This window comes from Procambarus clarkii, chromosome 32 (genome assembly GCF_040958095.1).
Source record: "Procambarus clarkii isolate CNS0578487 chromosome 32, FALCON_Pclarkii_2.0, whole genome shotgun sequence".
Classification (NCBI taxonomy): Eukaryota; Metazoa; Arthropoda; class Malacostraca; order Decapoda; family Cambaridae; genus Procambarus; species Procambarus clarkii.
This window is the reverse complement of record NC_091181.1, coordinates 31,690,387-31,714,166: the sequence shown is the minus strand read 5'-3', so window position 1 is coordinate 31,714,166 and position 23,780 is coordinate 31,690,387. Positions and strand designations below refer to the sequence as shown.

The 23,780-nt window shown below is 49.6% G+C and overlaps 1 protein-coding gene across 2 annotated transcripts in view; it reads right to left on the bottom strand.

Moving 5' to 3' along the window:
* LOC123759363 (uncharacterized) overlaps nucleotides 1-23,780 on the bottom strand; it is a 159,669-nt gene that overhangs the window by 80,601 nt on the left and 55,288 nt on the right. The window lies entirely within an intron of this gene.

Here is a 23,780-nt window from a genome sequence, read left to right as displayed (position 1 = left end):
GGGTGGTGTGTCAGTCTCTCTAGACGGGCGGGTGGTGTCTGTCAGTCTCTCTAGACGGGCGGGTGGTGTCTGTCAGTCTCTCTAGACGGGCGGGTGGTGTCTGTCAGTCTCTCTAGACGGGCGGGTGGTGTCTGTCAGTCTCTCTAGACGGGCGGGTGGTGTCTGTCAGTCTCTCTAGACGGGCGGGTGGTGTCTGTCAGTCTCTCTAGACGGGCGGGTGGTGTCTGTCAGTCTCTCTAGACGGGCGGGTGGTGTCTGTCAGTCTCTCTAGACGGGCGGGTGGTGTCTGTCTGTCAGTCTCTCTGTCTGCCTGAGTCTGTCTGTTGGCGGCAAGAAAACACTTGTTTCTTTCTGGAATGTGTGTGTACACAAGTCACTGAGACAGTGAGTCTTCAGTAATGGAGAGGACGCCAGGAGACACTACCGCCCCCCCCCCCCCACCTCAATCCGTCCTAGTCCGAGATGACTTCATGAAGTGAACCGTGGGCCCCCCCCCCCCCCGCTCCTCAAGTCTGAACGATTGTGCCCCCCACCGACCAGCCTGAAGCACCGCTGGGTGTCAAGGACAAGGTAGTGAAACGACCGGCACAGAAAATACTTGACTGGTAGGGCCCATGATGCTGTGTACCCGCTCACACGGTGCCTCACCTAGCCCCAGATTGACATGCAATCCTGAGGTGGGCTCGAACTCTCGGCAGGCATCGATTAAGGCAATGTGACGAATTTTTGAAAGCAATATTCATAGAGGCACTCGTCCTTGGCTTGGGTGTCTGCCTCCCAGCTCGTCCCAGGCACGCCTTTCCCCCTAGCTCGTCCTAGGCACGTCGCCCAGCCCTCTACCTCGTCCCCAGGTGGGGGACAAGGTAGGGAGGACGTCAGGACGAGGGGGGGACAACCACAGGAGTCCCTGGCTGTGTCCTGCACAAGGAAAATTTACAGTGTCCTGCCATCCATGGCTCTATGTTGAGTCCGGTGCCAGTATGTGTAGGAGTACTGGGGTGTAGGATGTGTGTACGTGTGCTGGTGGGCGTGAGTGGCCATGAAGGATGAGCCGAATGCTGCCACGCCCACCACCCACCCCCCAACACACCCACCCACCCCAACACCCCCACCCACCCCAACACCACCCGCACTTCCACTACCATAACCACGCCCAAAGACGCAGAATTCTTGTGACATAGTTACGCCCACACAGGCGCCCGCCATCACATTGACAGTCTCTGAGCATGTACGCGCGCGCGCGCAAGACCCCCGCCCCTGTGGGAACCGACCTGTGAGATTTATATATTTAATTTATATGAATTTATATAGAATTTATATTTACGTTAATTTATATATTTCGATCTGCAATAATCTCACAAATTGATCCACTACACATTAGGGGGGGTTTATATTGAATTTATGCAGCCAATGCAGCCAATCAAACTACAGTATTAACTACAAATTAGTACACATTGAAGAGGTTCCTTATCTTATTTGTACAGCAGACCTTAGTCCACCAGGTATAACTAGGATGTAGACACCAAATTTTCCTCGTGTGAGGTAGCTTCCATCACCCTGGTAACTGATACACAAAGCATGCTTCCTCGTCTTGACCTGTCAAAAGGGCGCTAGCTATGAAGCCAGAATCCTAATATATGACAGCTATATCAGAGAAAACACTGTACATTGAACCATAAAGACCAAGGCTTAATTACCTTTTGTATGAGGCGATTTCGCATTCTAACCGGCTCGCCCTTATCTACCTAACATTTAACTGGCCAGAAATGATTAGACAAACGGGTTTCGGCAGAACACTTTCCTTGTATTTGATGACAGCGTGTTGATGATAGAAGACCTTTGGTTCCCATAACACTTCGTCCAAGAGAAATTAACAGGAGCCCAATTTGCTCCCGTGCGCCTCTGGTCTAAGAACAATAACAATGGCTGACCACTCCCTCACCACTGACACTACTGGCCTACATTGTCCAGATGACAGTAAGTGATAGAAGGGTCACATTTACTCTATTTTAATATTGATAATTAAGTTAATTTATATGGGACGTTTTTATGATGGTAAAGTCCAAAGACTACAACCCGTTCTCGCAAATTTAATAAGTCAATATTGACTTATTAGTTGCGTGCATAGGTGACATACTAAACATAACAGTTTCCCTTGAAAAGCTTCATAGAAAACACCGACCTTACCTAACCTACTTAGTATGTTAAAATAAGCATCTTAAAGCTTCGTAATTACAATTGTTACTTAACCTATTATAGGTATAGGTTAGGTAATAATTGTAATTACGAAGCAATAAGATGCTTATCTTAACAGACTAAGTAGGTTAGGTAAGGTCGGTGTTTTCTATGAAGCTTTCCAAGGGAAACTATTATGTTAAGTATGTCACCTATGCACATATTTAATAAGTCAATATTGACTTATTAAATTTGCGAGAACGGGTTGAAGGCTAATGTATTTAAGAATAATTCCCACCATAATAGGTGGTGAATTTATAATAGTATGTGGCAATGATATCCCGTTTTCTTTAGATGGAAAGTTCCACTACAAGTTACATTTTCTATGGGTTAACTTGTGCATACAATGGCAGCAATATTATCTGCCTGTATGTAATTATTAATTGGTGTCGGATTTTCCGACAGCTCCCCCCCCCCTGGGTGTACACCCACGAGGTAACAGGCTGCCCACGGGGGGGAGGGGAGGGGAGGGGGGTTCCTGCATGTGGCTGACAGGATCAATGTCCCCTTGGCCCAGTCTCTGACAGACCGGCTGGTTGATTGTCTGATCAATCAGGCTGTTAGACGCCGCTGCACGTAGTCTGACGTATGAATCATTGCTCGGGTGACCAAGTATCCTTTGAAGATGTCTATCAAGTTCCCTTTTGAACACCAACAGTACCCATTGCTCCCTATTTCTCAATGGGGATCTTTTGCAGGCTGTGCCCTGCCTCCTGGTCGGGGGCCAGATTCACGAAGCAGTTACGCAAGCACTTGCGAACCTGTACATCTTTTCTCAATCTTTGGCGGCTTTGTTTAACATAATTAAACAGTTAATGAGCTCTCAAGCACCAGGAGGCTGTTTATAACAACAGTTGATTGGCAAGTTTTCAAGCTTGTAAACTGTTTAATAAATGTAACCAAAGCCGCCAAAGATTAAGGAAAGGTGCACACGTTCGTAAGTACTTGCGTAACTGCTTCGTGAATCTGGGCCCCCTGGTGGGGGAGGCAGTGTAGTGTGGAGATTTGGAGCCCAGAGGCACCAAACTGCTCCTACCAGAGAATGAACCTGTGACCGATCTATCATCGTGCGAGCTGCTGCGAGCAACAGCCTGATTGAACACGTTATCAACTAACAGACCCAGCCCCAGGCCTGGCTCGAAAAGCAGAACAACTTTGTTAACCTACTATTGGTGAGCTGCAACCACTGTAGTAACCTTGAAGTCGAACAACACCTACGGTAGACCAGTATATGAATATGAAGCCCCAAAGCTAGAGGGAGTACCAGAGGTGCGCTACACGGCTGCTTGGGACCGGAGCCGAGAGGCCTGGACTACCAGGAAATGTGACTACGGAACTAGACCCCGTGGGAAAATAACCCACCGTGATTATAGGATATTATATCCTATATCACGCCCCCTGGTAGTACAGCATTATATACAGAGGAGCGCGTGGTTCATCTATAGTTATACCGTCTGTAGAACAAGTCACGACACTCCAACAAAGGTCTTACAACCCATCAACTATGACGTCATGAAGGCTGGAACAGTCTTACAAATAAATCATAAGAATATCCACTTCTCTTAGAAAAAAACAATCAAAGCAAACCAAATACAAAAATAACCCCCGAAAAAAGTTATTATGTAGATATACAATTCATTAAATTAATATATATATTTTCAGAACAGCGAGAAGGAAAGTCAAGTATCACGGGGAAAGCACCAAGCCTATACGACTATCTAGCACTAGGAAAGGGGGTCAGGATAAGGATTTGGGATGGGGGACGGGAGGAAAGGAATGGTGCCCAATCACTTGGACGGTCGGGGGATTGAACGCCGACCTGCATGAAGCGGGAACAGCGAAAATGGGAACTCATTTTCTTTAAAACCCGCATGAGGTAACTGGCGGCCAGCCCAGAAGGCCTGTCAGTGTTCGTAATTATCAAACGAAGGCACTACGCTACAGCACGGCGCCAATGGCAGCTAGCAATCATTAATACAACAAAAATCACCATCTACGAGATTAGTCTCACCTGCGCCACCATCTACGAGATTAGTCTCACCTGCGCCACCATCTACGAGATTAGTCTCACCTGCGCCACCATCTACGAGATTAGTCTCACCTCCGCCACCATCTACGAGATTAGTCTCACCGCTCCGCCACCATCTACGAGATTAGTCTCACCGCTCCGCCACCATCTCACGTCGTAACTCTTATCGCGACATCAGAATCACTCACAAAGCCAAAGTGGGCCACGAGCCTGTCCTTCCCACTCACTACCTTATCTCCCAATCCTGCTTCAAGTTTTCCAATATCCTTCCCCCTGACTCTTCCATCCCCCTGCTTCTATGGGCATCGTCAGGCGGTTCCAGCGACCCCAAGGGAGCAGCAGGCAGTGTGCTAGGCTGCGAACGCCTCCGCCGCTGCCCGCACCACACTCCACATGCTTCACTGAACACCAGAGACTACAAACGCTTATTATTAGTACAGTAAATTATATTCCAAAACTTGTGCCTCTAATTACATAACGTAGCACAAGACCGTCAGCCGGAAAAGTCTCCGCTGCTGCTGCTTCTTCCATAAGTATATTGTTCTCATGTTAACAGGTAACCCCCCAACTAGGGAATAAGCATATATACTCTATTAACAAAATATAAAAGGCGAGGCTGTATAACGTGGGGCGCCAAAGAGCCCAAACTTGGTTAGTATTGGTCGGCGTAGTGGGGGGTTAACATTACCAAACAATTAGCCTAAATGCTTAAATTAGGTTAGTTTATAATTTGATAAGCTAGGCTAGAATTGCAAGCTCACACCAGTAACCTAAATGCTGCGTTTACCATTTTTTTTACTTTATCCTGACATATCATTAATGGGTATTACTTGGAGAGAGAAGGAGGGGGCAGCACTTGCCCTGTACCAGTTCCTCCCCCAACTCATACACACTGGTAGGACTGGTGAGGTTATCTTGAGATGATTTCGGGGCTTTAGCGTCCCCGCGGCCCGGTTCTCGACCAGGCCTCCACCCCCAGGAAGCAGCCGTGACAGCTGATTAACACCCAGGTACCTATTTTACTGCTAGGTAACAGGGACATAGGGTGAAAAACTCTGCCCATTGTTTCTCGGCGGCGCCCGGGATCGAACCCGGGATCACAGGATCACAAGTCCAGCGTGCTGTCCGCTCGGCCGACCGGCTCCCCGACCGGCCTCCTTTTTGTTACACCCCACACCCCCCGGGAAGCAGCCCGTAGCAGCTGTGTAACTCCCAGGTACTTATTTACTGCTAGGTGAATAGGTGCATCAGGATGAGAGAAACTGTCCATTTGTTTACGCCTCCGCCGGGAATCGAACCCGAAACCTTAGGACTACGAATCCGGAGCGCTGTCCACTGAGCCGTCAAACCCCCCTGACGGGGCCTGAGGATGGACAAGAATACGCAATCTCAAGCGTGGTGGACCAGGACCAGGGGGATGGATGGACCAGGGGGGGGGGATGGATGGACCAGAGGGGGGGGGGCAGATGGTCCAGGGGGATAGATAGACCAGGGGGGGGGGAGATAGATGGACCAGGTTACATCCTCGAGTGTGTCTTCACACACACCACATTTTAGACTGCCTATCTCAATTCCCTCCTTCAATAGTTGGTTCTTCTTTAGAATCAGTTTTAGTCATTTCCGCGACCCTTCACACACTCCAGATTTGTCTTAACTGAACACCTGAGAGTGATCGTATCTGCCCCGAGAGTTTATTACCTTCGTGTTGTTTGTTTGTTTGTCTCGTCATATGCAACCTTTTCTCACCGATTGTTCATCTATTTCTCACACAGCGCGCAGTCTTTAATTCATTCGATTTGATGATGTGAAATGAACCCCTTGACCCGAGGAGCAGGTTTCAGCAGACGCCGGTGGGGAAGACAGCTGTCAGCAGACGGCAGGGGACGACAGCCGTCAGCAGACGGCAGGTCGGGACGACAGCCGTCAGCAGACGCCGGTGGGGAAGACAGCTGTCAGCAGACGGCAGGGGACGACAGCCGTCAGCAGACGGCAGGTCGGGACGACAGCCGTCAGCAGACGCCGGTGGGGACGACAGCTGTCAGCAGACGGCAGGGGACGACAGCGGCGGAGATCCTTCCAGCCCAGGCCAAACAAAAAGTCAATCCCGTTTTGATGACGCAAGAAGCACCTTGGCTCACACAAACACTCCCCCCCTCTCTCTGCTCATGGCCAGACAAACAACTCCAGCATTCATGCCACTTCATATATCGTTTGCTACAAACACCAACTCCCCCTGTCAAGAAGAATGAAAAATGGCGTTCGATCGCCTTCTGTTTACACGAGCATCGACTTGCTTATTTGCACAAACACAAATAACTAATTTAATTGGTCTTCGGTAGACACAATCAGCCTGAATGGTAAGCAAACAGTGTGAGTTTTGTGATGATAAGGGATTTTCCAGCATTATTGACCAGTATTGGTGTATGTGCGCCGGAGGAGCTGTGATCGGCCTCGTGCTGCCATCATAGGGGGGTAGAGAACGAGGCTTTTGTGAACCCTGAGTAGGAGTCTCTCAGTCAGACCAGCTCCATCAGGGCAGTGGGCGGGCAAGAGCGCGGGGCAGTGGGCGGGCAAGAGCGCGGGGCAGTGGGCGGGCAAGAGCGCGGGGCAGTGGGCGGGCAAGAGCGCGGGGCAGTGGGCGGGCAAGAGCGCGGGGCAGTGGGCGGGCAAGAGCGCGGGGCAGTGGGCGGGCAAGAGCGCGGGGCAGTGGGCGGGCAAGAGCGCGGGGCAGTGGGCGGGCAAGAGCGCGGGGCAGTGGGCGGGCAAGAGCGCGGGGCAGTGGGCGGGCAAGAGCGCGGGGCAGTGGGCGGGCAAGAGCGCGGGGCAGTGGGCGGGCAAGAGGGCGGGCAAGAGCGCGGGGCAGTGGGCGGGCAAGAGCTGTCAACAAAAACACTCCCGCCCTGCGGGTCTTGGCGGGAGGTTTCATTAGCGACAAAGTTTCATCTAGTTCGTGACTCTTGGCCTTTAACGGGCCATGGATGTGGAGATTGATCCGCAGGCGCTGTACTCACAGTAAATGACTTGCCCCCAAGCTGTCTCGCTCAAGGGTGATCATCTGTTGTTATTGCGTTAGCTGACGGTGTGGCATAGGCAGCTGCAGCATACCTGGACGGTCACAAGTGTTGGTCTCTAACGTAAGATGATCCTTGCCTCTTATAACGGAATACTCACTCTCAGGGGCAACTTTATTGACATTGAAAGCCTTCCCCAAAAGAAGAAAAAAGAAGTTCAAACCTAACTAAGAGTAACAAAGCTTTTGCTGTTTTCAGTCAGGTGAGTTTGGGACCCACCCTTCACCCCACACCTCCACCCAGCGCCCGACCCCTTGATCGGGGGCCACCAGTGTGCCAGGGCCAGCGCGGGAGTGATTGCCAGCGAATAACCTAACCAGCAATTACAGGGAGTTGAGATGAAGGTTAAGTTAGCAGCGCAGGCGGGCCAGCACCCGCGGCGATTCCCGAGGCACCGTGTACCACTATCGTCGGTGCCCCGGCGCCAAGCAGCGCGCGGAACATGCAGTAGGGGCTCACTGGAGCCTCCTGGAACACCCAGCTGCTGGAACTCACTGGAACACCCAGCTGCTGGAACTCACTGGAACACCCAGCTGCTGGAACTCACTGGAACACCCAGCTGCTGGAACTCACTGGAACACCCAGCTGCTGGAACTCACTGGAACACCCAGCTGCTGGAACTCACTGGAACACCCAGCTGCTGGAACTCACTGGAACACCCAGCTGCTGGAACTCACTGGAACACCCAGCTGCTGGAACTCACTGGAACACACATCTGCCACCAGATGAATCACCGGAAGTGATTGATGACAGGCGACCACACAGTTACGGTCAGGTAACTTACCTGACCAACATCACCGTCAGACGTCAACACAACATCATGCCCCTCCCCCGGGGAAGGCTGGGGCGCAGGGGGTATTTCAGGTGCTCAGACACACCTCCTGTTCTTCATGTCTAATGATAAGTTGGTCACTAGCGCCCACTCCTGTGTCTGACCTTTGTCATTTGTGTCACATATCATGGGAACTGGAGAAGAGGGGCAAAGAGAGACGGAAAATAAAGGCGGTAAATGGGGGAGCGAAGGAGGGAAGATAAAGTAGTAATAGGGGGAGGTGTAAGGGGGGGGGGTGTTTATACCTGCCAATATTGAGGAAATACCACACACACACTTGGCTAACTTTGCGTTAAAATTCTTCACTTCTGTTTAGTACACCTTCCACGCATAGTTTCCTTTCCTTCAGACCCCGCCTATCCAGACCCCGCCTATCCAGACCCCGCCTCAACACTTTCCCTGTCCCTGTCTGGCGCCCACAACTCTACAACACTCCATACGGTGCGACGCTTGCCCCTCCTCCTACCCCCCACCCCCCGCTCCTCTCTCTCTCCCCTCCCTGTGACTGGCGTTTAGTTCATTGATTATGCACCCCCATACCCATCCTGTGGGCGGTGGTGGACCCCATACCCATCCTGTGGGCGGTGGTGGACCCCATACCCATCCTGTGGGTGGTGGTGGACCCCATACCCATCCTGTGGGCGGTGGTGGACCCCATACCCATCCTGTGGGCGGTGGTGGATATTATGCACAACACCCTCCGCCCCCCCCCCCCCCCCACAGTTACTACATACAGTTAGCAAACTGGGGATATTTGGCTAACTTTCTGGTAGATCATTATGAATGAAATATGGACACATTTCCTGAACATTTGTTAGATAGTTCTCTAAATCCATGCATCTGTCCACCCTCCATCGCCGTGACGGTGGAGCCTTTGTGAAGAGTTCTGCTGACACAGTTTACGTGTTGTCAGGTCTACAGGTGACGCAAAGCCCCAGAGAAAATTAGTGACATCTGGGAGTCTGCTGATGATGACCCAGGTGTGTGTGTTTACTAGTTGTGTTTTTGCGGGGGTTGAGCTTTGCTCTTTCGGCCCGCCTCTCAACTGTCAATCAACTGTTTACTAACTACTTTTTTTTTTTTTTCCACACCACACACACACACACCAGGAAGCAGCCCGTGACAGCTGACTAACTCCCAGGTACCTATTTACTGCTAGGTAACAGGGGCACTTAGGGTGAAAGAAACTTTGCCCATTTGTTTCTGCTTCGTGCGGGAATCGACCCCGCGCCACAGAATTACGAGTCCTGCGCGCTATCCACCAGGCTACGAGGCCCCCAAATAATATATGTATGTATGTATATGTATATATGTATATGTATATATGTATATATGTATATATATGTATATATGTATATGTATATGTGTATATATATGTGTGTGTGTGTGTGGGGGGGGGGTGGCTGGCTCTCCAGGCATGATAGCAATGATGTGGCTGGAGTCACACCGTTCTCCTACAACCACACCATCACCCACCCTAACGGGGTGAGAATAGCTTGAGCTACCTCATCCCTTTGTGTGTGTTTTACCTCAATAAACGTATTTCAATCACCCTCCCGGCGCCCATCCCACACCTCCACATTATATACCATGTTTAGTGTAAGTGGGCGGTCAGGGTGTGTGGGTGCGCCAAGACGGGGCGGAGAGGGATTGGGGGTGGGGGAGATTGGAGGGGGAGAGATGGGAGAGAGCGAGTGACTGAGGTGTGTGTTCACCTAGTTGTGCTTGCGGGGGTTGAGCTTTGGCTCTTTGGTCCCGCCTCTCAACCGTATACATCGGACACAACCGTGTCCGCTGGGGTAAATACGGGTGTATTCTATGTCTGATCCGCGTCAATGAGTTATCATAAAGTCTAAACGCTCTTCTCTCTCTGCCTGGCTACTAGAGTTTAAATCAAGCAAGTGCAAATCAATCGAGCCGGGTGATGGTAACAGCGGTCCGAGACGACAAATATCAGCTGGGTTGTTATGTATGCCATTGTAAGAACTACTGGAAGAAAATGAAGGGACGACGACGTTTCGGTCCGTCCTGGACCATTCTCACAATCGACTTGAGAATGGTCCAGGACGGACCGAAACATCGTCGTCCCTTCACTTTCTAGTGTGTGGTCTGGTCAACATACTTCAGCCGCGTTATTGTGACTCATCATCTCTACTTCTCCAGCAGCTCACCATTTTACCTTTATTTCCAGTGTGTATCATTCTGCATTTATCAATATTAAAATACACCAGCCATTCGTTAGAGGCATTTACGTCTAAAATCGGCTTTGTAATCTGTTGCTCTACTGCTGTAGTTTAATATCAACAAACTTATATATTTTCCAGTACACAAAATTGACTAGAAACAAAACTGGTGCCAAGACTTGCCCTTGTGGCACTCCGCTCGTAACGGTGAGCCAACGTGTCGCATCCATTGTAAACTCCACCTGGTTGACGTCCAGATAACCGGCTACCCCAAAATATTTCTAGAACCTGCGCTTTTATTCCTGCAAGTAATCTTCCACGAGGAACTTTCTCAGAAATGCTTCGTGAAAGTCGAGACACGTAATAATCGACTCCTTTGCTTTCGTCTAGCTTATTGCAAATGTTATTAAATGAACGAAGTATATTTGTGAGAGGAGCGACGCCTGGGGGCGAGCCTGGGGAGGGGGGGCCGAGACTGGGGGGGGGGCCGAGACGGGGGGGGGGGGGAACCGAGACTAGGGGGGGGCCGAGCCTTTGGGGGGGGGCGAGCCTGGGGGGCAGGAGGGGGAGGGGCTTAATGTTGCACTGTGTTCTCTCTCATTATTGTTGAACACAGCTTAACAACACCCGAAGTCATGTTGAATGATAATTACAAATCTTAAGTCTTGGGAACAAATCCACAAGGGCCGTGACGAGGATTCGAACCTACGTCCGAGAACATCTCTCTCTCTCTCTCTCGGATGTCTTAGTCTTGGGGTCTATTTCCCTTTCTATGCATTGGTGTGATGTTTGCAAGTTTCCACCGTCGAGGAAGTCTTCCTGCCTCGAGGCACCACCTGCACAGTCTTGTCAAAGGTGTCATAATTTAATGTTTCATTCCCCCTTAATATTCCTGGATAAAATTGGTCTTAAGTTTATCAAGTTCGTCCTGCTCATCAATATTTATCAGTTGAATGAATGAATTCTTCAATGCTCAGTAATGACAGAAATAGGAAATAGAAAGGAAGTAACTTCCTATTACTATTTTCCGAAGTACCGAAGCATTTCTTTATGTGGCTTGATAATGGTCGATGACTGACCGAAACGTGATCACTTTCCTTATGTCCAGACGTGTGGGGGGTCCGGGGCCCAGACCTGGGGGGGGTCCGGGGCCCAGACCTGGGGGGGTCCGGGGCCCAGACCTGTGGGGGTCCGGGGCCCAGACCTGTGGGGGTCCGTGGCCCGGACGTGTGTGGAGGTCCGGGGCCCACTGTTCAATGTTAGCATTAAGTAAAACTCTGTTTTCAGGTTACAGTTGTGTGTGTGTAAACTAAAGTCCTTGAAAATGTAATAAATTATTACGAAACGCGTTCAAGCGTCGCGTCAGACTAGAAATAAAAATTAATTTTGGAGAATTGATTTTTCAATTACCATCGACAGTAAAAAGAAACATAAGAGAAAATTATATATTATATATATAACATATATATATATATATATATATATATATATATATATATATATATATATATATATATATATATATATATATATATTATATATATAATATATATATATATTATATATATAATATATATATATATATATATATATGTCGTACCTAGTAGCCAGAACGTCGTATTCGGCCTACTATGCAAGGCCCGATTTGCCTAATAAGCCAAGTTTTCCTGAATTAATATATTTTCTCTAATTTTGTTCTTATGAAATGATAAAGCTACCCATTTTATTATGTATGAGGTCAATTTTTTTTTATTTGAGTTAAAATTAACGTAGATATATGACCGAACCTAACCAACCCTACCTAACCTAACCTAACCTATCTTTATAGGTTAGGTTAGGTTAGGTAGGTTAGGTAGTCGAAAAACAATTAATTCAGGAAAACTTGGCTTATTAGGCAAATCGGGCAATGCATAATAGGCTGAGAAGTGCGTTCTGGCTACTAGGTACGACATATATATATATTATATATATATATATATATATATATATATATATATATATATATATATATATATTATATATAATATATCTATATATATATATATTATATATATATATATATATATATATATATATATATTATATATATATATTATATATATATATATATATATATATTATATATTATATATATTATATATATTATATATATATATATATATATATATATATATATATATATATATATATATATATATATATATATATATTCCATATATCATTTATACGTCACGTTCCTTGCAATTGTCACATCTACATCTTGAAGAAGAGGCCGCGGATCTTGCAAGGACGAGGGGGGCTACAGTGTGCTCCTGACTTGGGTTAGGTGAGGGAGCTGTGTGTGCTGGCAGCGGCGGGTCGCGTTATGTACACGTAGCGGGATATATTTACTATAGGTACTGCTTACACCCGTGTAAAAGCATGCCGCCAGCTAGCCTGTGAACACAAAGTTCCGTGGAGACCGTTAATCCCACATGATCTATTGTGGAACCCTGGAGTAGAGCCCTGGTGTATAGAGTCTTGGAATAGAACCTTGGCATACAGCGTACATCAACGCGGGCGACGGCGCCTCGTCCTACAACAACGTGGACGACGACGCCTCGCCCTACACCAACGCGGACGACGACGCCTCACCCTACACCAACGCGGACGACGACGCCTCGCCCTACATCAACGCGGTCGACGACGCCTCGCCCTACATCAACGCGGACGACGACGCCTCGCCCTACACCAACGCGGACGACGACGCCTCGCCCTACACCAACGCGGACGACGACACCTCGCCCTACACCAACGCGGACGACGACGCCTCGCCCGATAAATTCCCACGTAGCCAGCTAAGCTTCACACACCTATATCATGAGGTAATTCCAGTGACCGCTCGCCAAGATTGCCGACACCACCTTACCAGGGAGGCGTCGGGGCCTTGTGTAAGCATTATGTCACGAGTAATGTTGAGTAAGGCGTGAGAGGAAGGGGGGGGGTGAGTAGGGGGACGTGCAAGAAGAGGGAAAAGAAATAAGAGGAAGAGTAGGCATGAAGAAGCAAGAGAAAAGGGATAAAGGGTAAGTCGAAAAATTGGTGGTCGTGATTAGGAAGAACTTAAGAAATCGGTAAAAATTTTATTAATAAGGTTAATATAATTCTCGTAATTAATGCGAATATAAGAAGGAAAATACTGTCCCTTCTTACGTTCCCGAGGTTATAGAGGTTATAGAAGAACTAACGTCCAGTACTTAATGACATTTACTGTCTGGAAACAGCATTTTTTAATTACGAGGGGGAAAGCGCCAAGCCATTACGACTATACAGCACTTGGAAGGGGTCAGGATAAGGATTTGGGATGGGACGGCGGGAAGGAATGGTGCCCAACGACTTGGGCTGGAAACAGCGTAGCACTGAAAGCATTCCGCGCTGGAAGTATTTCAGAGCAAGACTGCCGGTGCACCGGCTGTAAGGGCGGCGAGGTAAACGACTGGCAGCTAGAAAGTAGGCTGGAGTACCAGCAGGTGCTGGAACGAGCACTGGAAGGCGCGTGACGGGGCGGCGGGGACGCCTCGGAAGGCAGGAAGTGAGGAAGCAGCGAGGGGTCGGCCCACGAGGGGTCGGCCCACCCACCCTACAGGAAGACGGGGTCGCCGGGGGAGGGAGTCAGGGAAGGAGGCTCTTACCTTACCTGGCTAATGATCTGGATATACCGGCAACATAAACACTACGGGCTCACCATGGCCCGTGCTACTTGGAACTTTTTGTTCCAGGTAGCAAATCTTTAAACAACAACAACAACTGGCAACATTCTCCCAACGTCTCTTCGTTGAATCTGTTTATTTGCTTCCTTTTCTTACATTTGTCTTGTAGTTATTCTTTTTATCTGCTTGTGTTTGTCTTGACCTTGACCTTGTGTGGGGTGCGGGAGGTGAAGGCCAGAGACGGCGCGGCAGAGGAGTGTTGACACTGCGGACACGAGGGAAAAAACACAACTTTTACTGTCCACGAGCCGCTGGTCACCGCCAGGACCCAAGTTCACGGCTGCCCGCCCCACGCGCCACCTCCGGCCTCCTGCAGGCTCTCACCTCCCGGTGCTGGCCGGCGGCGTCACCCTCTCCTCTTACACCCCAGGTCTTTCCGCATCCACTAGTTCAATGATCTGACTAATTTTCAAGCGTTTTTGTATATATATATATATATATTTACTTTGAAAAGTCTGTATCTATGTAGCTTCCTTATATTGACAACTTCCTTATTCAGTCCGTTCCACTCACATACGACAAACACCATAAAGGGGAACAAGTACCCGTCTCCCGGCTCACTGTCTGCACGGACAGGGCAGACAGTGAGACGACGGAGGTAGCAGACGGAGACGACGATGACAACAGCACCTTCCTGGACGTCTCAAGTATGATGCGGCTGACAGGTCATCCCAGACACAAAAATTCCCGATGACTCCCACAGTCAGTTTGACCAAGTCTTACCCCCTATTATCTTTGCTCTACAGACACCAGCGAAAAAAAGACTGAAATTCGCCCGCTGTTTAACTGGATGTCTGTGAATTTTCACAGTATGACTCTTGGTCACACAAGCAATTAAGAACCAACTGACTACACAGGAACAACAACAAAAAAGCGTTACGTTGTGTAATCTCCCAACACTGAGGGGGGAAGGGGAAGGGAATTGTCGGGAAAGCGCTAAGCCGTGACGACTATATAGCACTGGGAAGGGATCAGGATAAGGATTTGGGATGGGACGGGGAGAGGGAAGGAATGGTGCCCAACCACTTGGACGGTCGGGGATTGAACACCGACCGGCATGAAGCGAGACCGTCGCTCTACCGTACAGCCCAAGTGGTTGGACACACTGAGGGTGAACTGTAATTATAAATTCAGCTGTAATTAAAAGAATAGTGCGAGACACCGGCATTGTAAATCAGCGCCATTATAAGCTGGTGGAGTACTTTTAATTGTGGAAGTTAGATTACAAAACATAAGAAATGATTATCACGATCAGAGAGTGGCTATTATTGTACAATCATTCATGTACAATCATTCATCCTTAAATCTTGAAACTTGTACGTCAGTGTTGCTTCAAGTGTGCTGTTGTATTTGTAACCTGATGACAACCACACCTCAAAACGTGAAGAAACGACGACGTTTCCTATCGTCCTGGACCGTTATCGAGTCGTGTAACAGAAGAGGAGTGAGACTGATGAAGATTAAGCTATACCCTTGCGGCGGCCGGGGTATAGCTAAAACAGAAGAGAGAGAGGAACGTACAGGCAAATATAAGGTGAGAAGATTGACGAGGAATAGCCAATGGAAAAGGTAGGAACTGATTGTAAGAATAACAGGAAAGGTAAAAATAAGAAAGGCAATAAGACCAAAAAAAAAAGACACGCAAGTTAGGCTCGCTCAAGTTAGGCTGGCGCAAGTTAGGCTCGCTCAAGTTAGGCTGGCGCAAGTTAGGCTCGCTCAAGTTAGGCTGGCGCAAGTTAGGCTCGCTCAAGTTAGGCTGGCGCAAGTTAGGCTCGCTCAAGTTAGGCTGGCGCAAGTTAGGCTCGTACAAGTTACGCCTGTCCTCACCACAGCAGGCTGCACTGGAAGCTCTGAGAGTTGTAGTAAAGAAGTTGAACTGCCTAAGTCCGCACTGTTCCATTATCCTGTCCTCATTGGTATCATTAGTGTAGTGAGCCTCCAGCAGCCATCCCCCGACACCAAGCACTGCACGCTGCACGTTCTGCCCGCGCTGCCACCACACACCTTTCCCCCCGGGGGCCTAGTTCTTCCCTCTGGGGGCCGAGTTCTCCCACTGTGGGCCGAGTTCTCCCACTGTGGGCCTAGCTCTCCCTCCCGGGGGCCTAGTTCTCTCCCCCCCTCCCCGGGGGCCTAGTTCTCTTCCCCCGGGGGTCTAGTTCTCTCCCCCCTCCCCGGGGGCCTAGTTCTCCCTCCCGGGGGCCTAGTTCTCTCCCCCCTCCCCGGAGGCCTAGCTATTTTCCCCGGGGGGCCCAGCTGTTTCCCCCCCCCCCTCTCCCCAGGGGTCCTAGCTGTCAACCTGTGGAAACACATTTGCAGCCATCTCTGAAGTCCAATTTGTCTCCACAGGGGCCCCACATTTCCACCCTGGGCTCCAGCTCTCACCCCCGGGGGTCACAATTATCTCCCCGGGGGCCAAGTTGTCCCCCCCCCCCACTACCCCCACCCCCACGGGAAACTTCTCCTCCCTCCTCCTCCTCCAATCCTCGTGTACCATCGTTCATTCCTCCCATTTGCTTTTATTTAGTTTATTATCGGCATTTTTTTCTCCTCCCTCCAAGTTTTTTTCCCCGTCACGGATATATTTCCCCCAGTTTCTTTGTTCCTTCACGTTCCTTGTAATTCTTCTCTCACATCTCTTCTTTGTTTTACGTGACTCTGAGCCTTAGAGAAGGGTCCCTCTTGCTCCTGCAGGAGGCAGGGGGGGTGGTGGGGGGGGTGGGGAGGGGGATATCAGCTAATTCCAAGGGCGTTCACCTCCTTACTCTTATCCTGTGTGGGGCTCGGGGTGTCCGGTTCCTCCAGTGGACGTCATGCATTGTTTCTTAAGGAGGCAGCGTCCAGAAGATGCCCAGTAGACGTCTCGCACGCATGCACGCACACACGCGCGTGCGCTCGTTCGTCTGCTGGGGGGAAATGTTTACTTGTATGGTCGTAATACCTGGAGGTATTACACCTGTGGAATAGGTGTCTGATTGCTCTGTCAATAGTCCACAGGACGATCACTACTGAAAAGGCGCCTGGCGTGCTTTTGTGGGGGGCTTTTACTCCAGTAAGGGCCCCAGACAATGGCCCGCCAGGAGGGCCCCCGACGGTGGCCCGCCAGGAGGGCCCCCGACGGTGGCCCGCCAGGAGGGCCCCCGACGGCACCAGTACACATCCTCACTGTTGTACTCATACACAGCCGCCACTCCCACACCACCCTCGCTCCTCCCCCCAAACCTTGTCATATAATAATCTTATATCTTATATTCACCCACATTTAATTTCATGCATTCCTGTTCTTCCTTCGTCACGCCCCCCCCCATGTTCTTCCTTCGTCACGCCCCCCCCCCATGTTCTTCCTTCGTCACGCCATCCCCCCCCTCCCATGTTCTTCCTCCACCCCCACCTGGTTGATGGGGTTCTGGGACTACTTCTACTCCCCAAGCCCGGCCCGAGGCCAGGCTTGACACTTATTCTATCCTTTGGTACCTCTAGTTGCCGCCGAGAGTAATGGCTACTGGCACCAGTGCCAGAAGTAACTACCATCACACACACTTCACCACCAAAGTGTATTGTTAGTTCTCGATGGTGCTTCCAGATGATAAAAAAAAATTTAAATGATAAAAAAGATGATAAAAAAATGTGGTTTCTGTCGGCGTGACGGTTGTGCACCGAGCGAGGCGCCGCCCGCTCACCTCTCCCATCACATAAAACCTTACCAAAAATTTCACTCCATTTGACACACTTCCTACTGCACGTTGTCCCCCGCACGCAACTTGTGCGTGTGGGGGAGGGGCGCACCTCCTGGCCAGGTCTTACGGGTGCTCTCAAGGAGATGGACCACACTATGGGAGCTAGGGGTCTAGGAAGGGCAGTAGAGCACCACACTAGGGGGGAGCCAGGGGTCTAGGAAGAGCAGTAGAGCACCACACTAGGGGGGAGCCAGGGGTCTAGGAAGAGCAGTAGAGCACCACACTAGGAGGAAGCCAGGGGTCTAGGAAGGGCAGTAGAGCACCACACTAGGGGTGAGCCAGGGGCTGGGAGCAGTAGAGGACCACACCAGGGGGGAGCCAGGGGCTGGGCGCCACATAGGGAAGACCAAGAAGATGGGTGGGGAACCACCTTGAGTTCCTGCACACAAGAATGTCTGGTGACTCCTTAGTGCTGTACAAAAGTAGATTCGCTAGTGTCGATCACACTTCACAAAGACGCTAGACAGGAACACAAGTAGAGAGAGGCACAGAACGAGAGCATCTGGCATTGAAGACAGCGTGAAAGTTGGTAGTGATCTCTGCGGACCCGCCAGTTCCAGCGGTGTGAGGCGTTAACACGCAAAGGCTGAGCAAGAATACTAAGTTGGAGTGTGATGGCGCACAGCCTCCGCAGACCAGGAGCAGGGCAAGCAGCAGTTCTAGTAGGGAGCTAGCAGCAGCCTTCTTAGAGATCAGCAGCAGCACTCGTAGGGACGAGGATGTAGCCGGGGCTGTGTTGACGCGAGGAAGGGCAACAGCAGATGCATATCAGACTGAAGCTACAGTCTCGCCTCAAACACGGAGGGGAATAGATGTCTCACGTCAGTACAAATGACCAGTCTGAAGGCTGAGTGGTGAAACACGGTGCCGGGGAGTCGCATATTGCTCCGTGCAGGGGACTGGGGGAAGAGGTGTCGGAGGGGGGTACATACTATAGGGTGATATAAAGAGGATACATCGAAGAGTGAGTGAGTGTGTGTGTGTGTGTGTGTGTGTGTGTGTGTGTGTGTGTGTGTGTGTGTGTGTGTGTGTGTGTGTGTGTGTGTGTGTGTGTTTGTGTGTGTTGTAGGAGAGATACAACTGTATCCTAGGCGCTAGGAGGAGACCAGCGCCTAGCACACGATAGCCAGGGATGGTTGAACGAGAAAGGGGGGCGGGGGGGGGGGCTTGAACAGTGTGGGAGAGTTAACAGTGAACAAGGCTTGGTGAAAGCGGATTATTTGCAGGAAATGAATGATGGACATTTTATCCACGACACCACGCAACCAAGTGGTTGTCAAATGGTGTGTGAAGCAGCGGTGGTGGTGGTGGTGGTGGTAGCGGTGGTGGTGGTGGTAGCGGTGGTGGTGGCGGTGGTGGTGGTGGTGGTGGTGGTAGCGGTGGTGGTGGTAGCGGTGGCGGTGGTGGCGGTGGTGGTGGTGGCGGTGGTGGTGGTAGCGGTGGTAGCGGTGGTGGTGGTAGCGGTGGTAGCGGTGGTGGTGGTGGTGGTGGCGGACGGTGGCTGGTGGTGGTGGTGGTGATGGTGGTGGTGGTGGCGGACGGTGGCTGGTGGTGGTGGTGGTGGTGGTGGCTGGTGGGGCTCACTCTCAACACTCAGTCCTTCACTGTAACTTCTGTCAATTTTAAAAGCTAATTAACTTTTTCCTGTATTTCTCCGCTCACAACCCCTGCCAGCCCTTGTTGATTGACGGTTGAGAGGCGGGACCAAAGAGCAAAAGCTCAACCCCCGCAAGCACAATTAAGTGAGTACAAGTGCCAGACTGGCCACTGGCTGTATTAAACTGTGTGTGTGTGTGTGTGTGTGTGTGTGTGTGTGTGTGTGTGTGTGTGTGTGTGTGTGTGTGTGTGTGTGTGTGTGTTTACTATTTGTGCCTGTAGGATCGAGCTGCTAGCTCTTGGACCCCGTCTTTCTATCCATCGGTTGTCTAATGTGCTGGCTCCTTATCTATTTTCCTCTGACATCTGCTACATATATTTCGCTCACACACACATACAGGTGTCAAAGGCATGCTTCAAAATGGCTTCCGGAACTGAAGAACAAGAGTTGCGTGGAGATACTAGAGGCGTTAAATATGCCAAAACTAGAAGATGGAAGAAAAAGAGGTGACATGATCACCACTTACAAAATAACAACAGGAATCGGCCAAATTGACAAAGGAATTCCAGAAACCAGCAACTTCAATGGCAAGACAACACAGATTCAAACTAAGGAAACAAAGGTGCCGAAAAAAATAAAAGTTTTCCTCTGCAAACAGAGTGATAGACGGCTGGAACAAGTTAAGTGAGGTGGTGGTGGAGGCCAAAACCGTCAATAGTTTCAAAGCTTCACATGACAGTTCTGGGAAGACGAGACACCACGAGCGAAGCTCTCATCCTGTAACTACACTTGGGTAATTATACACACACACACACACACACACACACACACACACACACACACACACACACACACTAGTTAACACAAGGGGCACACGCACTAGGGTACACAGGTGGAAATTGAGTGCCCAAATGAGCCATAGACACATTAAAAAGAATTTTTTCATTATCAGAGTAGTAGACAAATGGAATGCATTAGGAAGTGATGTGGTGGAGGGTGACTCCATACACAGCTTCAAGTGTATATATGATAGAGCTCGAGAAGCTCAGGAATCTGTACACCAGTCGACAGACGGTTGAGAGGCGGGACCAAAGAGCCAGAGCTCAACCCCCCCGCAAGCACAACTAGGTGAATACCTCTCTCTCCCCACAGCTTCCCTACACCCTGCTGCTGCCCACCTACCCACTCCCCCCAGGCAATTGGATTTTATACCTTCAAGTTTACCCTAATTCAATATAGTGAAGTTGATTACGACCTTCTTTATAAAATAATTATATGCATTTTGCGCACACCTGTATTCATACTCACACGCTTCATACACCTGTATTCATACCCATAGATATACTTTAGGGATTATAAACATGTGTATTTAAGATACATTTGCACCTTGTACATTCATTCCTTACCCGAAGACGTTCCAGAGTGGAACGAAACGTCGCAGAAAATATACCCTTCAATAATTTGAAGTAATACCCTTTCCAATTAAAAGTAAACATGATAGGGAAATAGGTCAGGGGTCATTGCATTAGACAACCGGGGGAATAGGAACAACGGGGTCCAAGGGCTCATGCTCGACCCTGCAGACTCGATAAGGAGAGTACGTACACGCTAATACCACAAGCGCCACGTACTACCACTACTACCATGATGAATTACCAGTAATGAAGGTACTACAAGGAGGTGCGGGCACCACCAGGACCTTCTCGAGGGTAGTGACCCCCTGCAGCGTGCCCGCCAGTAACCACTACCTCTGGCCAGCATTTCCTGAAGACTTCACAGGAGCCTTCCATGCCCCAGGACGTCCCCCCCCCCCCCCTCCCCAACCCTGTGCACTCTAGCTCCCCCCTTCACTCCAAACCCCTCCAGGGCATAATTCACACCCCCTCCCCCCTTCTACCCCTTAACTCCCTTTTTCTCTCCCTTCAGTTCGAGCGCATTCCTCCCCTCCCCCCACAGATGCAGGAGGAGAGGTCCCCCATCTCGCTCACGAAGCAGAGTCACAGACAAAAACACTCCACGCATGATCGACTTCACACATATATGCTGATTGTGTTTGGCTCTGGACACCGTTAAAGTGACCGCCCCACGGCGACCAAGACACACACAGCCTCCAAAAGGGGGGAAATCGTGTTCACGCGAGAATATATAACACGCTTTATGCGGAATTTTGAAAACAATGGCGTGGCGGGACAAATAAAATAGGGGTGCCTGTAGAAAACGGGATATTGACGAGGCGAATATTTTCAGTTTTTTTAATTGCGGTCTGTACCTCCACTGGATGGATACGACCTATATATAAATAGTTACTGTTAATGAAGGGGAACACTACGGTGGCGATGGTAGGCGGTTCCTGGATAAGCGATTGTGAAGATGTGAGCTCCGTCAGTGGTCATTCTGCAGGAGCTCCGTCAGGGCATGGGTTGCCCAGCACGAGGGCCGTTGAACTCCGTCAGGGGTCACTATGGTGGTGGGGCGTTGAGCTCCATCAGGGTTGACCCCTGGAGGGGAGCGTTGAGCTCCATCAGGGATGACCCCAGGAGGGAGAGAGAGAGAGGGACAGGAAGGAGGGAGAGGAGGTATTCCCGCCAGGTTCTGCAGGTGGTGTGAGAGCCTCTCACTAGCAGGATCTGTTGATATAACTGATGATGAAATGTTGAAGACACATCTTAGGACCAGCGAAGTGAAGGTTGCATTACCACCACCACCGACCACCACCCCCTCGGAGGTGCATCCAGGCCAGGGGGTGATGAGTCTGACTCAGTACTCACCATCCCCCCACTGGTACCGTGGCCAGTGTCCCTATACCACCCGTTCTCTTTGATTTACAACTCTAAAAATTCCCACTTTTTGTTTCCTAATCAGGAACGTAGGAACACAGACAACCCACCAAAGACATCGAGTTCGAGGCATAGAAAACGTGAATATTTATAACCCGTTACTTTAAATAAATGCGTTGCATTTGTAACAGTTCTTTGCGATAACGCAGAAAACGGGTTCTATTATTTGTGAAGACGAGTTGCCCAATACCCGCATGCGTTCTCTTGCTCACCACCTCCCTCACCCCCCTTGCAGCTGACTGGGCGGATACCTGGGCATTTCCGCAGTTGCAGGCGGCGTGCCCCAGCCTGCCTTGCCCCGTGGCTATTGGGACTTGTATATCTCATCCAGCAGGTGTGTATATACCCCCCCCCCATCTTGCCCGCGTGCGTCCTTGCCTATCTGTGTCTATAGGGGCGTGAGGTCTACCTCTTGGTGCCCCGCCTACCAGCCATGTTGTATCTAAAAAGGGATAATTTAACTATTCTGACGTTCTTATTCATTGTCATATATTCAAATATATGTAGCTGATATAGAGTACAAATAAATTGGTTAGAAAGGCGGGATGCAAAGGCTAATAGCTCGATTCTGCAGATACAAATAGTAAATACAAAATAGTGAGTACTAGCTCAGTCGATTAATTAAGGCAGCGTCTGGGATGCTCTCGGACGAAGGTTCGAATCCTCGTCACGGCCCTTGTGGATTTATGCAAATAGTAAATAATCACACACACAGACGCCCAGCCAACACTGATGGTTCTCTTCAGATATTTCTCCAAGGGAAAATCTATACCATAAGGATAAGGAAGGTTGTAATAGCCTAAGACACTTTATCCTCTTGAGATGCATCTTAGTGTCTTAATAAACTTACTTGAACTTGAAGCCTTTGTACAATGTCTGTCATCTTCGGGCTGGGCTTTAATTATATGGATGCTCACACCATGGAAATGTTTCTTGTAACATTCATCCACGCATGGATGAAGCATTCAGCAGTGATGTACTCGCCCGAGGCAGCAGTGATCCACTCACCTAAAAAGAGATTAAACAAGTCAGAAAAGAGACATGTCAATAATGAGTTTAAACTAATTAAAACAAACTGCACCGGAAGATATGAAAAGTTGGACAATAAAGGTGTCATGACTGCGGCCTCGGGCACGACATGACACCAACTCCTCTTCAAGACGACACCAACTCCTCTTCAAGACGACACCAACTCCTCTTCAAGACGACACCAACTCCTCTTCAAGACGACACCAACTCCTCTTCAAGACGACACCAACGCCGTCACACGAGCTGGTCACCCAAGACCAGAGAAAATATTCCAAAATAAATCCAAAAACTATTTAAAATAAAGGCGCCACGAGCTTGACTTTTGTTCCATAAAAGTACATATAAATACACACAGACGTGCGAGCGAAAACGTGGATATTAGTGAGCCGCTACTTTTCATGGTCCCCCTTGTTATTAATACGTTTAGGACCACAAAATAAGACGCACTGGGCGAGAGGATGCATGGTCCGAGGGACCTTGTGGA